At 46.8% G+C, this 15,482-nt stretch overlaps 1 long non-coding RNA gene across 1 annotated transcript; it reads left to right on the top strand.

The window, feature by feature from the left end:
• Positions 1-468: 468 nt before the first annotated feature.
• LOC309859416 lies at positions 469-15,279 on the top strand. Its single transcript, XR_014308678.1, has 3 exons — positions 469-636; positions 5,883-6,130; positions 11,689-15,279. It is a non-coding gene; the product is annotated as an uncharacterized lncRNA (long non-coding RNA).
• The last annotated feature ends 203 nt before the right edge of the window (positions 15,280-15,482 follow it).

The raw sequence follows: 15,482 nt of genomic DNA, 5'->3' as shown, positions 1-15,482 counted from the left end.
GAAAAAGACAAAATCCTGTCTTCATGGAGACAGGCAGAAACAGCAAAATAAGGAAGATGTGTGTGAGAAATGCAAAGGAGAAAAATAACACGGGTAAAGGGATAGGAAGTGTGTGTGTGTGTGTGTGTGTGTGTGCGTGGCTATTGACATTTGAGGAGGCATGATCACTAGGATGGTGTAGTGAGATCGAAGGGGGGGATGCATGGCCGTGTGCAAGGGAGAGTGCTCCAGGTGGAGGGAACAGCAAGTGCAAAGGTCCTGAGAGGACAGAAAAAGTCCTTCACTTGAGGATTGAAGGGAGCCCAGTGATTAAGGAACTGCAGCCTAGAGATAAGGTCAGAGCATCCTGAGGGTGTGTGAGTGTGTGTGTATGTGTGTATGTGTGTGCATGGGTGTGTGTGTTAAGGCTGATAGCTCAGGGCTTGGTAAAGACTTGGGTTTTGTTCTGAGGGGGGAGGACAGGGGAGGGTTTTGAGCAGAGTAGTGACATGGTCTGGTAGATCGTAAAGGTTCGCTCAGGCTGCCTTGTTAAGAACAGGCTAAACGGCAGAAACAGGAAGACCAGGTAGGAGGCTGTTGCACTAATTCAGGCAAGATACGATGGTGGCTGAGTCTGGGCTGGGAACAATGGAGGTGGTAAGTGGTTAGAATTTGCCTGGATTTTGAGAGTAGTGCCAACAGAATTTGCCAATGGTGGACCCAGAGATGATATTATTTAAGAAAGAACTATCCAGACCTTGGGTACTGATTACTGCCTATATTGGCTATGCCTTCAGACTGTACCACACGGATGGGGTTAGGTTCCCCCTTCCAAAGCAAATTGATGGTTCCAACATCAGTCACTGTGGAAAGATGCTAATCCTGGTGTAGGAAGGAAGGCAAGCTTGGACTGGGGTCAGGGTGTGGGGATGCTAGGAACCTTCCTGGTCATGGAGGTGGTGGTTTTGGTTTGGGCAACAGTGTGGGCTGAGTGGGTTAGTCCTGACCTGTGCGGGGCTTGGCCTGCTAAGAGACTAGGATATAGCTGGTTCCTGTTGGTTTTCAGAGAAACTACTTCTCATCGTGGTCAGACTTCATTTACTTGTTGCACATTTGTTCTTCTCAATGCAGACATGAGTGCCCTTGATGGCAGGAACTGGCCCTGTGGGTCAGGGCTAGTGTCATGGCTATTGGAGGGCCCTAGGCATGTCTGAGCCCAGGGGGCCCACAGTAAGCAGAACAGGGAGGGGGAAAACCACGGTACATGTGGCAGCAAAGGTCTAGTTCATGAAGTAAGTTCATGTAAGTTTACCCCCCCCACACACACACAAACCCAGGGTCCCCAGATTTCCCTGGGATGTGTGTGAGAGGCCCTGGAGTTTCCTAGGAGCAGGAGGAGATCCAGGCAGAGAAAGACCATCCTGGGTGATTCACTGTCATGCTATTTTCCACACCAGCCTCCTGTTGTCTGGGAAATGTGTCTTCTCCTCCTTGGCTGACTCCCGGTCTCTCCCTCCAAGCTTAGCTTTCCCTCCTGATATCCGTCCTCCTAGGCATCTTCTGATATTCAAGACCCCAAGCCCAACATGTCCCACAGTGAGCTCTTCTTCCCCTGCCAATCCCTCTCCCTCCGCTCAGCCTCCAGAACAATACCATCACCCAACCAGCTGTTGGCCAGAACCCTGGAGGGAAACTTGACTCCCTCTTTCCTTTTTTTCTGTCACACCCACTTAATCCTCTGGTCCAGTGTGTCACCTCCCAAACACCTCTTGATTCCCTCTTTTTTTCCATCTTTGCTGCCCCAGGCAGAGTTCTGGGGTGACCCTTGCAGGTTACCCTCCCACCCTCTTCACCCCCACAGCTCTTCCTGGTGATCTTCCTGGTCCTGTCACCACCCTGCTCACCATTCTTCGTGGCTCGCCATCACCTTCAGGAGTATAGCTCTCCCCACGGCACAGCACCAGGACCTTGTGTGTGCCTGTGTGTGGCCCCAGGCTACCTGTCCACTTGTTCAGTCTTGGGCACCGCCCTCTGTAGCACGTCCCGTGACAGCTCTGAACACTGGGGTTGGAGGGGTGGGCTGGGGGGGGGTCCTGTTATTCCCAAGGTTTTCTCTTTCTGTGGACTGGAAGGAATTTCAGACTCCCCAGAGGGAAGATTATAGAAGAAAAAGCTCCTCCCTCTGCCCTCCTGGGGTGGGGGATGGGCTGTTTGTTGACCTGGGAGAAAAGGCACAGCGCTTTCAGCAGATATCTTGCCCTTCCTGTCCTGAGGAAAGATGCGTGTGGTCCTGTTTCCCAAAGTTTGTTGACTGGGGTGGACCTTGTCTGGGAAGGGGGAGGTCTGTGTTTTGGGAGGGAGGAATTCAATTTATGGGGCACCCTTCGAAAGCCCACTCCCTCCAAGGGCTCTTTCTTATTCCCCTAAGATCTTGTGAAATGGGCTCTTTCAAACCCTCATGCTTCAGCTTTTGCTCTTTCTTCCCTGAGAGATCCAGCCAGTGTAGTGAATTTCTTTCTGGTGTCCAATCTCACTCAGGTTCTGCATGAGCTGCAGTGGTCACCCCTAACCCCTTTCTCCAGGCTGACTCCTGGGCACCCTCCTTGTGTCTCCACCACACTTTGTTAATCCGTCTATCGTTACAGATCCCTAATTATACTGCAAGGTCTGTATGTTTAATGCAGGTTTTTTTTTTTTTTCAAGATTTTATTTATTTATTTGACAGAGAGAGATCACAAGTAGGCAGAGAGGCAGGCAGAGAGAAAGGAAGGGAAGCAGGCCCCCCGCTGAGCAGAGAGCCCAATGCGGGACTTGATCCCAGGACCCTGAGATGGTGACCTGAGCAGAAGGCAGCGGCTTAACCCACTGAGCCACCCAGGCGCCCCAATGCAGGGGTTTTTTGTTTGTTTCTTTGTTCTCTCTTTTTCATCTTTGTACCTCTTGTTCTTGGCACCAGGTCTGGCACGTAGGATTTTGCTTGGTAAAAGTTTGCTGAATAATTTAGTTCAGCCTAGTGTGTTTAGCATAGATGACGTTCTGGGCACGCTAAGCACTGGGATACAAGCTGTGAATAAGATGGGGACCCCTGGAGGTAGGTGTATGGTCTAGTGGAAAAGGCACACACACATGCAATTAAATAATTATCAAATAATATGCTAAATTCCACAACTAAATGTACGTGAGATGCGGCTCTTAGGTGGTTAAATACTGGGTCTGGAGTTAGGACCCAGATTTAAATCCTAGCTCCACAGCCCACTAGCTTCATTGTCACAGCTGTGGAAGGGGAGGAACAGTACCCGTCTCCACAGGTGAAGGGTAAAAGGAGATGAAGTAAGCGAAAGTATCCGGCGTGGTTACTGGGCACAAGTTTGCAGAATTGTTTGTGCTGCCTCGTGTAGGAGCCTGGAGCCTTTGATTTTGCCTGGGGCAGTAGGACAGATTACACAGAGGAGGGACACTGGTCCGGGGTTCAGAGACAGGGGCTCTACATTGCATTTCTGGAGAGAAGTCTTTAGCGGGGTGTGGGGTGGTGGTGTAACCCTGTGACCCTCAGGCATGGCAGCGTCCAAAGAAGTGAGCTCAAGGGAGCAGCAAGAAGATCTGGGGCAATGTGTCCCCAGCCTGCCTCTGAAGCTGCTGAGTCAGGCCCAGGCCCAAAGGGCTTTGCTTTGTTCCGAAGGAGCTTGTGGCCAAAGGACAGGCCCGAAAGGGCCTGGCTGCTGGGACTTTGTGCCCAGTTATTTCATGGGAGCAGCTCAAAGCTCTGCCCTGCTGGGGCCCCTCCCATGCCCCCACTCCTGCAGGCTGGCCCCAGGGAGCCTCAGCCCAGATTCCTGAAGGGAGTTCCAGCCTGGATTTACAGAGGGAGTGTTTTTGGCTTGGGGCTTTGTTCTAGATGCAGCCCCCAAAGCAAAGAATTCCCGCTTCAAGAGGCAGGTTTCAGCCAGTTATGAGATCCCAGCTCTTGGAGACTGTAGCCTTGAGCAAGTGGTCTGGGTTCCTTAATAGCTCCTTCCTCTGTCAAAGAAATGAACTAGAGACTCACTTCTGATTTGATCAATCTTGGAGTTGCCTGGAAATCAGGGCTTCTCGAACGTTCACATGGCCCAGGGATCTGCAGGATGAATTCTGATCCAGCAGTTCTGGGATGGGGGCTGCGAGTCCATGTTCCTAACAGTCCCCCCACCGCCCTCCCCCCCAGCTGAGCTGACTCCTGATGTCCTGTCACCACCGCACGTGGGCAGCTCAGGGTTCCCTGCCTTATTCTCCTAACCAGCCTGGCTGCCTCCAGCCTTCCCCAACTCCACACAGGCCACTAACTGTCACCGGACAAGTCTTACCGAAGTGCAGGAGAAGATGTTTGATGTTCAGCCCTGATGACGGCAGGAGCCGCTGCTTTCTTCAGAGAGGGGGAAGGAGCGCATCTTTGTCTCAGGAGTGGATGGGCTTTTATCCAGCAAAACACCTCAGACGCTGCCTGGTGTGGGAGGTGAATGACCCAGGGCTAGTTTACAAGGAGACCTTAAGTGGTGTGAGGTAGAGCATGAAAGGGGGCTATTTCAAGTCCTGACCTTTCTCCATGTGAGGGGTGATGATGTTGGGCTCTTTGCTGGGACTCATTTTCTCTGTTGGGAAAAGGCTTAGCAGGTGCTGGTAATCGCAGGCCAGTCGGCAGGGAGGAGCACCTGCTCTGGGAAGGATCAGATGAAAGGTCTAGAGCCCATCCTTTCCATCCCCTCTCTGCTCTGCTCCAGTGTCTGGGGGGGAAAAAGAGAAGGCCTGGGTCAATCCCTCAGCCTTTTAGGAACATGTGCATAGGCATTCGTATAGGATCAAGTCCTTCTTGAAAGAGCTGGTGGTCATCTCCATAATGTGCTTGGAGATACTCTGGAGAAAAGGGCAACATGGGCAGGCGGGTGCTGGGGAAGAGGGTAGGTGTCCCAGTTGGTGGCTTCCAGCGTCGCCAGGGGCTGGACCCCACAGGAACCTTCCCTGCAGCCGAGAGGACTTCCCTAGTTTTCTGACAGCTGCGGTGTCAGCCAACGAGAATCCCTGCTCTGCCTTCACGTGGTTCTAATGTCAAGAAATAGAAAATTAAGATTTAGGAAACTGGACAAATCTGAAGGAGTCGCTGTGCACCTGGAGGAGTCTGGAGTTGTAGCCAAAGAGTCTGCCACCGGGGGGTTGGAGGGGCTGCTCTAGAAGGTCAGATTCTAAGAGCGGATCCGGAGGCACGCAATTTTCTAGCTGACGAATGAGAAAACGCAGATGGCGATTACTGCACAGAAACCGCATTCGGGACACAGGGGCCCCCGCGAGGCTTTTTGCACGTTTTTGGTCTCTTTGCACAAAAGAGATGATTGGCGTGAGCCTGGCGGGTCTGTTAGCTAAACACAGATGTGTGCTTGCAGCTGCAGCTGGACTTGTCCGGCGGCAGGAAGAAATTGTGTGCTGTGCAGGGGTGAGCAACGGACAGAGCAGGCGAAGCCGGCCACCAGCCCATGGCGCCCCTGATTCTGCCTTGACGGCCTGGATGTAAGATAGGGAAACGCTTTAAAACAGGGGAAGCCCTGGAGTTAATCTAGCAAATTACTTTACACCTATGGTGGCTCTGTGGACTTAAAACAAAAACAAAACAAAACCCAAAAAACCCCAAATCCACTTTCCCAATAACTTTCACTTATTTATTAATCTACTTCCAGAACGTGATGGCGGCAATTTTTAATTAAAAACACGCATCTAAACTGGGTAGCTTAGACATAAGTCAGAAAGGTCAAAAGCCAGAGAGGAAGCAGGGAGAAAATTCTGCGCAGAACCCAAGGTAAGAGTTATTAGGCACTAAATGCAATCCTGACCCTCACTTGTCTTGTTTTCTCCACCTTCCCATATTTGTGACTCTGAAGAAGTTGCTGTTCCCACGGCTCCCTCCTGAAAGAAGCTACGGAAAATTTCTCAAGGAGTTCAAAGCTGGAGACTGGATCCGCTCTCAGCAGCTTTCAGAGACCACCTGTGGAGCTCAAGAATCCTTTCTGAGCCTGTGGCCCCCTGCTGCGCTGCCCTCTCCTTGCCCTGAAAAGTCCCTGCTCACCTGCCATGTTTGTTCTCGACCCCAGACCCAGTGAAAGCCCCTGTCTTGGCCTCAGCTCACATGGTGAGTGTCCAGGGGCAAGGCAGCCGAGGCAAGTATGAGTATGGCGAGGTGCCGAGGACAGGTGCCGAGGACAGGTCTTTGGCTGGTGTCTGCACATGGACCCCTTCCCATCTCAATGTTCATCTGAGTTGGGGCTGTGTGGCCAGAAGTGCAGGGAGAGGCCAAGGGTGGGAGAGGCAGGAGGCTGGAGAGTGGATAGGGCACTGAAGACCATGTTGAACTGGAGACTTTGTGTTTTAAGCATGGAAGGGGCCTAGTCAGATTAGATCCTCATGCCCACATAGCACTGGGTCCCCAGCTACTGTGACAGGTGACATTCAACACTCCTTTTGTCTCTGCCATTCCTTAGGCCCGCTCTCTGAGTTCCAGTCCTACTGTCGATCTTTAAGTTCCTCCAAAGGTCTTGCTCTCTCCTGTCTCTGGGCTTTCCCGTGAGTTTGCCTTTTTATGATTAAGAACCCACAACCTCCACTTGGCGGATGCCTGCTCCTTGCCTAAGGACCACGGGCCAGCTGCTACACCCTGGGGCAGGTGACCCATGGCCCCTTGTAGTTCCCCTTCAAAATATTCTCCTCACTTGTAATTACATGGATGGGGTGGATAGTCCCTATTTTTGTGGCCCAGCAGCCTATTTTGTATGTATAGCTACTGTATCTTTATTTTGGGGTACAGCCCCCTCCTTCGCTCTCAACCTCTGTACCGTGGGTAAAGGTGACCCCTCCCCTGGGGGAGCAGTGACCTAGTCTACACTAAGCAATAGTTCATCCCCCTCGGCTTCAGTGATGGGCCCAGGAATGGGCAGGCGATCTAAATGAGCCAATCAGGGCTAAGGGCACTCGATCTCTGAATACTCGTTTGAGTTTTGGGGATCATTAACTCATTCACTTCTAATGGCCCAAGTTGGTAATGATTGAGCCGCAGGTTGCTTGGGTCACCGTGACTTGCCTGAGAATTAAACTAACCAAGAGGGAGCGAAGGCAAGAGATGGCTCCTCATGACAGCGTTTAAGCTTTGAATCAAGCTGTTCCTAAAGCCAACTCTATCCTTGCAGGCTGCATTTATAGGAACCAGTCAATTCTCTTTTTATTTTTTATTTATTTAAAGATTTTATTGACAGGGTCAGAGAGAGCATGAGTACATGCATAAGCAGGGGGAGCAGTAGGCAGGGGGAGAAGCCAGGAGCCTGATGTGGGGCTTGATTCCAGGAGCCTGGGATCATGAGAGCCGAAGGCAGATGCTCAACCCACTGAACCACCCAGGTGCCCTCCATTCTCTTTTTAAACACAGACCTGTTTGGGTTGGATTTGCTGTCAGTTGCAGTTAGAATCATATAAATGATAACCTTGATCTGTGTTGTCTTCCTTTTTCCATGAGTGCAGGGTCTACGTCTGTGCCCCCAGGGCCTCGTTCAGGGCCTGGTCCATAGGAATGTTTAAAATAAATGAATCAAGATATAAAGAAAGGGGTCTCAGAGCTTCTCCAACACCACCCCTTTGTCCTTTCAGACTTGAAAAGGAGGCAGTGGGTTGTGGTTCTTTCTGGGTGATGATCCTGTGACAGAGTTCCATTGGAACTAATTTTCATTAGAGCATGGATCTCAGACTATAGGAAAGCAGCCCCTTGGAAGTCATTGCCAAGAGTGGCTCTGGGAAACACCTGTTGCCCAATGAGATTTTTAGAGTGCCTGAAGTTCTACTGTCAAGATTTCTTTGGCTTACAGTTCTGGGAACACTTAAGAATTCTCTGTGAATATATGTATATGGGCACGGAGATACAGGGACAGGACTTAAAGGCTTCCTGTTCCTTAAAATTGGCAGCTCCTGGCTTTCAGCTCTTATGATGGGTCAAGCACAGCCGCTGCTCACAAGTAAGAGAATAGTGTGGGGTTAAAATTTATAGAACCTACAGTGCTTATAATACACTAGAAAAAATATGCAATACACCCATACAATATATATATTACATATTACATACAATATATGTCATTAAATTCTGTACTCTTACGTGGCTTGTACTTCTGTGTTCATATAGTAATTTGCTCAATGTAATGATTTAGATGACGTCAGAAGTTTTGTGATCAGTGTCTGGAACATTCCTTTTCTGACTGGCTGTGAGGCGCAGCCCCTGGAGGCCTTTTTTGCCAGCAGGCCCTGTGGGGAGATGGCTGGTCTCTCTGAGCCGTCCTCTGCAGATGGTGGGCTTGAGGTTGCCCAGGCTGCCAACACGATGCCATATTTTGTTGTTGTTGTTGTTAAGAAAAAAAAAAAAAAATCAGTAAATGTCTCATCTGCCCATCCAGAAAGATGGGCACCAAATGAACAGTGTTTACCTCTTGGGAGAGTGGAAGGATTTCTTCATTTTTATATATTGTGTGTTTCAGTGCACCAAAAAAGTGAGAGTTATGTTTTTTTCCTTTTGTGTTTTTCTGTACCTTTAAATAAATAAAATTAAAAATAAAGCCCAGTCACTGCATTCTGAGAATATTTGTGCTGAGTAGTCATGTTCTAAGGTCACGGAGATAGGGCTTTCCCGTCTCAGAAAGCCTGTCAGCACAAACGCACTGACCCCTGTGGCTTCCTCTATTGCCTCTGCCAAGCCCGGGACCCTGATTGCCCATCTTCTGTTGGAGGTGAGGAGTCCTTTCAGGGTTCCTCTTGAACTCTAGATCCACTTAGGTGCCCTGAAGTACTTAAGGAGTCCTTTTTTGGAAGGGAGTTATTGAAATTGTGCCGATTTTTCCCCAGAGGCGGACCCTAAGCTCCAGATGACAAGTGCTTCCGTGAGGAGAGGGTTGTTCCGAGTCCAGGGCGAAAGGGATCTGGAGTTTGGTGCCTCTCTTTTTCTCCTAAAAACAGACAGATGGTTCAGACAACGGAGGGTTTCTATTTTTGGCGGGAAAAGAAACACAGAACTCCACCACTGCGGGACATCCTTAACAGCAGGCCGACTGAGGGAAAATGGAAATGGATCATATTTTAAAACAGTGTTATGGGTGTTGTTCCCAGACCACAGCCCAGCAGGGACATTTTATCCGGTCCTCAGTGCAGGTCTGCCCCCTATGGGCCAGATTCTCGATTTATTAGTTTCATCAAGTCTGGTAGGGCTCAGAAGATGCGTCTTTAAATTTTTTTTTATTTTTAAAATTATTTTATTATTTTTAAAAGATTTTATTTATTTGTCAGAAAGAGAGAGAGAGAGAGAGAGAGATAGAGAAAGCGTACAAGCAGGGGGAGCAACAGAGGGAGAGGGAGAAGCAAGCTTCCCACTGAGCAGGAAGCCTGACTTAGGACTCCATTCCAGGACTCTGGGATCATGACCTGAGCCCCAGGCAGCTGCTGAATGGACTGAGCCACCCAGGTGTCCCTTTACTTATTTTTGACCACGGGTCTTTTAAAATCCCTAATCCCTCAGCAAAATTTGTGTCTTTCTTCTCCACTCTAACTAGCTGTAGCTCTGTAAAGAGTTCTTCAGGACCTCTTTCCTCTGCTGGGTCCTTCAGGCCTCAGGGACGGAAGAGTTGGACTCAGAATGTGACCGGATGACTCAACAGCTGATCCGAAAGTACAATAAGAATTTTTAAACCGTAGAAGGGGAAGTTTAAGCAAAGTACTTTCCTTACTCTCTGTCTGGGAGAAGTGTATGTTTCCAGCACAAGTACCGACACACAGATGAGCAGTTTCCATTTTGGTCATGTTATAACCCAAGATAAGCCAATGCGGGGTGTCCCGTGTTGAATTTGAGTAGGCTGTGAAGAGCCTGATGTACAGATTCTGCCTGTAGATGTCTGTATTTAGATGTTTGGGATTCACCAGAGTCAGACACTTCATGTAAAGGACTGATTATTATAGTTCCTTAAGAAATAATCCATGTTTTACCAACTCTGCTCCTGTGTGATGACCAGGACCTCTGGGCCTGCTGGCCACGCAGGGAACACAGTGCGGGTGGGCGCTTTCATTTTGCGAAAATACTCTTGCGATTTGACACTCCCTTGAAACGGGTCATTTTGGGTCTGTGTATGACATGAAACTTGGTGGTGGTGAAACACATTTAAGGCAAAACAGAATGCCAAAGGAGAAAACCGATCTGGTTTTGTGGCAGGAAGTTCTCTTGAAGGTATGCACTTTTATATTGACAGAACTTAGCAGAGAATTCACACTTACTGAGCACTTACTATGTGCCAGGTGTCATGCTAAATGCTTTCCATGAATTCTTTCACTGGTTTCCTCCCGCCAGTTCTGTGAGGTCGGTGTTCTTACAATCTCTTTTCCAGTGGTGGGGAAGAGGCGCAGGGAGGGTAAGTGACTTGCAGAACATCATGTGCCCTGAAGTTGTAGGTCAGGACTCAGATCCAGGCAGTCTGACTCCAGGTCTGTGCTCAGCCCTGCTGACCATCAGGCGCAAAGGCAGTGAGGGGCATGGGGCTCCTTCACTGGGGACACAGTGAGGAGCTTCCCTAGCACACATACCCACGCCTTTCCAGGTGGGGTCATGCAAATCCCTTCCTTGTTAGTCCCTGGGTTTTTTCACTAGACCTGGGATATTTCAGAATAAATTTGTGCTGGTAATTAGATTAAATATCCAGTGTTCTTCCATAAAAGCTGAGTGCAGAGAAGCCCTGGTAGTCTCGAGTATACAATAAACAGTGGAAGGAAACCAAGGCCAGAGAGAAGGGACTTGGAAGGAATTTGCTGGGTCTTTCTTAGCATTAGATGTTGAGGTGGAAGATGATCGTAATATGCTATGCCTCAATCTACTGGGAAAAATCTTGTTTAACCTCCATCCCTCAATAAAAAAATGTCAAAAACAAAAGTGCATTACATTCTTTGAGAGCAAGTCTTTTATAATTTTCCCTACATGTCTTGTGGATGTCAATTAAAAACAATCTTTGGAGTGTGGGTTAAGTGTCTGACTCTCGGTTTCGGGTCAGGTCATGATCTCATGGGTTGTGAGATCCAGCGGGATGTCAGGCTTCCCGCTTACAGGGGCATCTGCTTGAAGATTTTCTCTCTCTGCTGCCCCCTCTTAAATAAATAAATCTTAAAAAAGAATCTTTAAAATAAGAACTAAAATGGCTCCTAAGTTATGTATAATTTCTCTATTGACTTAAAATTGTTTTCAGTCAACTTTCTAGAGTCCTGATTTCTACTTGGTATTATTAGTTAAGTGCCGCTCTTTGCAGTGGAAGGTGACGCCCATGATTGACTTTGGGGAGAGCCACATGCTTTGAGATGCTTCTCCTAGTGGGAAGGATTTGCATCATTTCCATCTGGAGGTTGCAATTCTTTCCCATGGAAGGCAAGTAGCTTATGATGGGACTCAAACCTTAATATCAGCATTGACACCAGGTTGTTTCCAGGGACCAAGAAAAACACTAATGATAATATATTCTGAATCCTAAATGAAATAATTATTTTAGAATGATTACATCATGAAAAAGACTCATAAAAGTGTTTAATCCTAGAAGGGACATTAATAATTACCTACTATAAGCTCGTATTTTTATACCTGCAGTAAGCTTTTAACAAATAACTTTTCTTTTCTTTTCTTTTTTTAAACAGACAAGGACAGTAAGCCCAAAGAGGAATGTGATGTGCCCAAGATCTACTGCTACTAGTAGATATTGGTCCTGACTGCACACTGGAATAACTGGTTTTTTAAAAATGCTGATGCTTGGGCCACACAGCAGATGGACTAATTCGAATTTTGGGGCCTTGGGCCTGGTTACTAGCACTTTTTAAAGCTGCCATGTGACTCACTCTGAAGCCAGAGTTGAGAACCACTGAGCAAGACAAGAACCTGGGGTCATCACATCCATCGTAGTCTCTCATTCCTCATCCCTGGGACCATGGCAGACTTGACTAGTGGATTATGGAATGCTTTCCTGTTGTGCCTAACCTGACCTCCTCCCCATATTGTTCCTGGAAGTTACCACCTGTCCATCAGCAGTGGGTGACAACTTGAAACCTAGCTACAACTGGTTACTCACTGTACCTTGCTTTTTCTAAACAAAATTATAGAAAATATCTGAAAGTATTTTTCTGGTAAAACTGATAGTCTGGGGTATTCATCTCAGTCCATTAGGGCTCTCTACTGGGGAAAACCGGGGGTGAAAAGCCCTGGATTACTCAACGAGGTTCTGCTCTAGCTCATTCTGCGGAGAACAGCTTCTCCTTTACCTCTACACACAGACATAGTTGGGTTGATCTAGGTTTGCATTTTAATCTGCTATTGACAACCCATGTGTCTTTGGGCAAGTTCTCTGTGCCTCAGTTTCCTCAACCGTAAGGAAGAATAATGAAACTATCTTATGGGTTCATTCTTCTTGCCTTTTTTTTGGTATTGACCTCAAGCAAACTGAAACCTTATCTGTCTGAATCCTCTTGGCTCCCTGATAACAACTTGTTCTAATGAACAATTTTTTTTTTTAAAGATTTTATTTATTTGACAGAGAGAGCAAGAGAGGGAGAAGGAGGGAGAGTGAGCATGTGTACAAGTAGGGGGAACAGCAGGGAGAGGGAGAAGCAGGGTCCCCTCTGAGCACGGAGCTTTGTGTGAGGCTTGATCCCAAGACCCTGGGATCATGACCTGAGTCAAAGGCAGACACCCAACCCACGGAGTCACCCAGGTGCCCTAATGAACAAATTCTTGATAGAAAGGGTTTGGTCCTTAGGCCTTACTCACTAGTATTGAGTGCCTATAATGGCCTTCTGAAGACAGTGACTACGTTTCAACGCATTTTTTCCTTGGGTACTTTGTACTTCCCTATCCAGAGATAAGCTTTGAAGTTTCCTAACAATCTGGATTTTATTAGAATCAATTCTATTCAAAACTGAGAGCAAAGTGTGTAGACTGCTGACCTGGATGCAGCAGAGTCCAGTGGCCTCACCACTCAGGGCCATGAGACTATGTCATGCATGGAAACCGCCTTGCTTCTAGTTGGAACCAGACTTTCAGATCCAATCCCCCAGAGCTCTGATCCCTATTGTTTTTTGATTGAAACGTAAGTTCCTTCCAGGCTCTTATCTCAATCCTGCTCCATTCTTCTTACCCATCTCTTGCCATCCCCTGTTCCCCGACCTTCTGTCTTGGCCAACTTTGTTCACCATGCCTGTTCTATGGTGAACTCCACAAGCCCTCCCTCCACCTTAACTGAACATGGCTTTCTTGGGAATGCCTCCTTGAAGTCCTTTCATTCTCAGAGTGTGGGATGCCATTCTTCACCCCCTGAGTTCAACAGGTGAGGTGGTTCTTCTGGAGGGAGGAGAAAGAGTAATTGTGAACAGTAGCACTACACACATTCTTGTCACTCAGAAAAAGTGTTTGTCAGCCTTCTCTCTCAACTGCTTCTTCCTGTTAGCTCAATTTCTATTCTAAGGGGTACAGGGGACAGGTTTCCTAATTCAATCCTACTTGCCTGGGCAGCTCCAGATCTTACTACTCCATTCTTCCACATTCATTACAGAAAAGTCAAATCAATTTACTTGTCATTCTTCTAAAATATTAAGACAGCTTAAGAATCATCTTCTACAAGGAGGAGGAACCTTATCTCCCAACCTGATTTAGATGCCTGTTCCCTATAAGGACCCTGTTTATGGTTGACTTCTTTCCCCCACTGACTGAAAGCTCTAAGAGGATGCAGGTATTGTCTTTTTGAAACCCCGTCTCTCTGACCCCAAAATCTGGGTGCTTCCCCACAAGCACCTTACCTCTCAGTGTATGGATGGTACAATACTGGGCCCAAGGTATTGTATGAGAAGTAGAAAGTTTGAAAGCAGATGAAAGGGGGAAGAATCACATCTTCAGGTCAGGTGGCATGTGTGTAGGGAGGGTACAAAGGATTTGTATAACAGTTCTCAACCTTTTTGGTCTCAAGACTGTTTTACACGCTTAAAAATTATGTGAACCCCAAAGAGCTTGGTTTTTGTAGTTCTATCTATTGATATTTACCATATTAGAAATTAAAAGAGAACATTATTAAAGACTATTAAAAATAATAAACACATTACATGTTGTCACATTTTTATAAAAATGATTATTTTCTAAAACAAAGGTAGTGAGAAGAGTGACATTTTATGTTTCTGTCAATCTTTTTAATCTATGACTTAATAGAAGACACCTGGATTCTCATATTACTGCTGATTTGCTCTTGGAGTCTTGTTTTAGGTGAAGCCTTAGAAGAAAATTCAGCCTCATGCAGACATGTAGTTGGAAAAGGGAAGAGTATTTTAATAGTGTTTTCAGAGAACTGTGGATCTTCTTCAATACTACATCAAAACTTGAAAAGTGCTAGTTCCTTAAAAGTTAATTGCACTGTGGAAACTGAAATCGTATCAATGAACATTTTGTACTCTGTTACATTAAAATCCATCGGTCTATTTTGCATTTTATCTTATTTTAAAATATTTTATTTATTTATTTGATAGAGATCACAAATAGGCAGAGAGGCAGGCAGAGAGAAAGGAGGAAGCAGGCTCCCTGCTGAGCAGAGAGCCCGATGCGGGGGCTCGATCCCAGGACCCTGGGATCCCAGGACCCTGGGATCATGATCTGAGCCAAAGGCAGAAGCTTAACCCACTGAGCCATCAAGGCGCCCCTATTTTGCATTTAAAACGCATAGTTTTGTAATATCATGCATTGGTTGTTTAGCAATGCTGATTTGCTGAATTATACAGATCTTCCAAATATTTTCACACTGCATTATATAATAGGACAGAAAAAAATCACTTGTTCATATCACCACTAGTCTTGACAGGAATGTCTTAAGTATTGGGGAGGATGTCATACTCAAGAGTGGTTGATACATTTTCCCAAATCCTTGTTTTTGCCTGAAAACTTGAATTTTATCACTGGCAAAAACAATGTCAGTTATTTTCCTGCATATGACTCACTCAGTTAATTTTTGCAAAAATGGATGCCAAATATTCAAGTCTGAATACGTAGTTTGTTGTTCTTTCACGCAAAAATGAATTCCTTAAAAAAAGTGGTCTGGGGGCACCTGGTGGCTCAGTGGGTTAAAGCCTCTGCCTTCAGCTCAGGTCGTGAGAGTCCTGGGATTGAGCCCCACATTGGGCTCTCTGCTCCGCGGGAAGCCTGCTTCCCTTCCTCTCTCTCTGCCTGCGTCTCTGCCTACTTGTGATCTCTGTCTGTCAAATAAATAAATAAAAATCTAAAAAAAAAAAGTGGTCTGTTTGGCTCACAACTCAATTGCACGAGTGCTTTTTGCATACTACCCATGTTGGATGCAGAGATTACTTAAAAATAAAATCTTAAAAAAATAAAAAAGTAACAGCTGAGAAAAGTCAGCATATGAGAGTTCTTCTAAGCTCATCGAGGTACTTATTGGATATAAACA

This window comes from Mustela nivalis, assembly GCF_964662115.1.
Source record: "Mustela nivalis genome assembly, chromosome: 2".
Lineage (NCBI taxonomy): Eukaryota > Metazoa > Chordata > Mammalia > Carnivora > Mustelidae > Mustela > Mustela nivalis.
The sequence above is the reverse complement of the archived record's forward strand: the minus strand, read 5'-3'. Positions and strand labels throughout refer to the sequence as shown.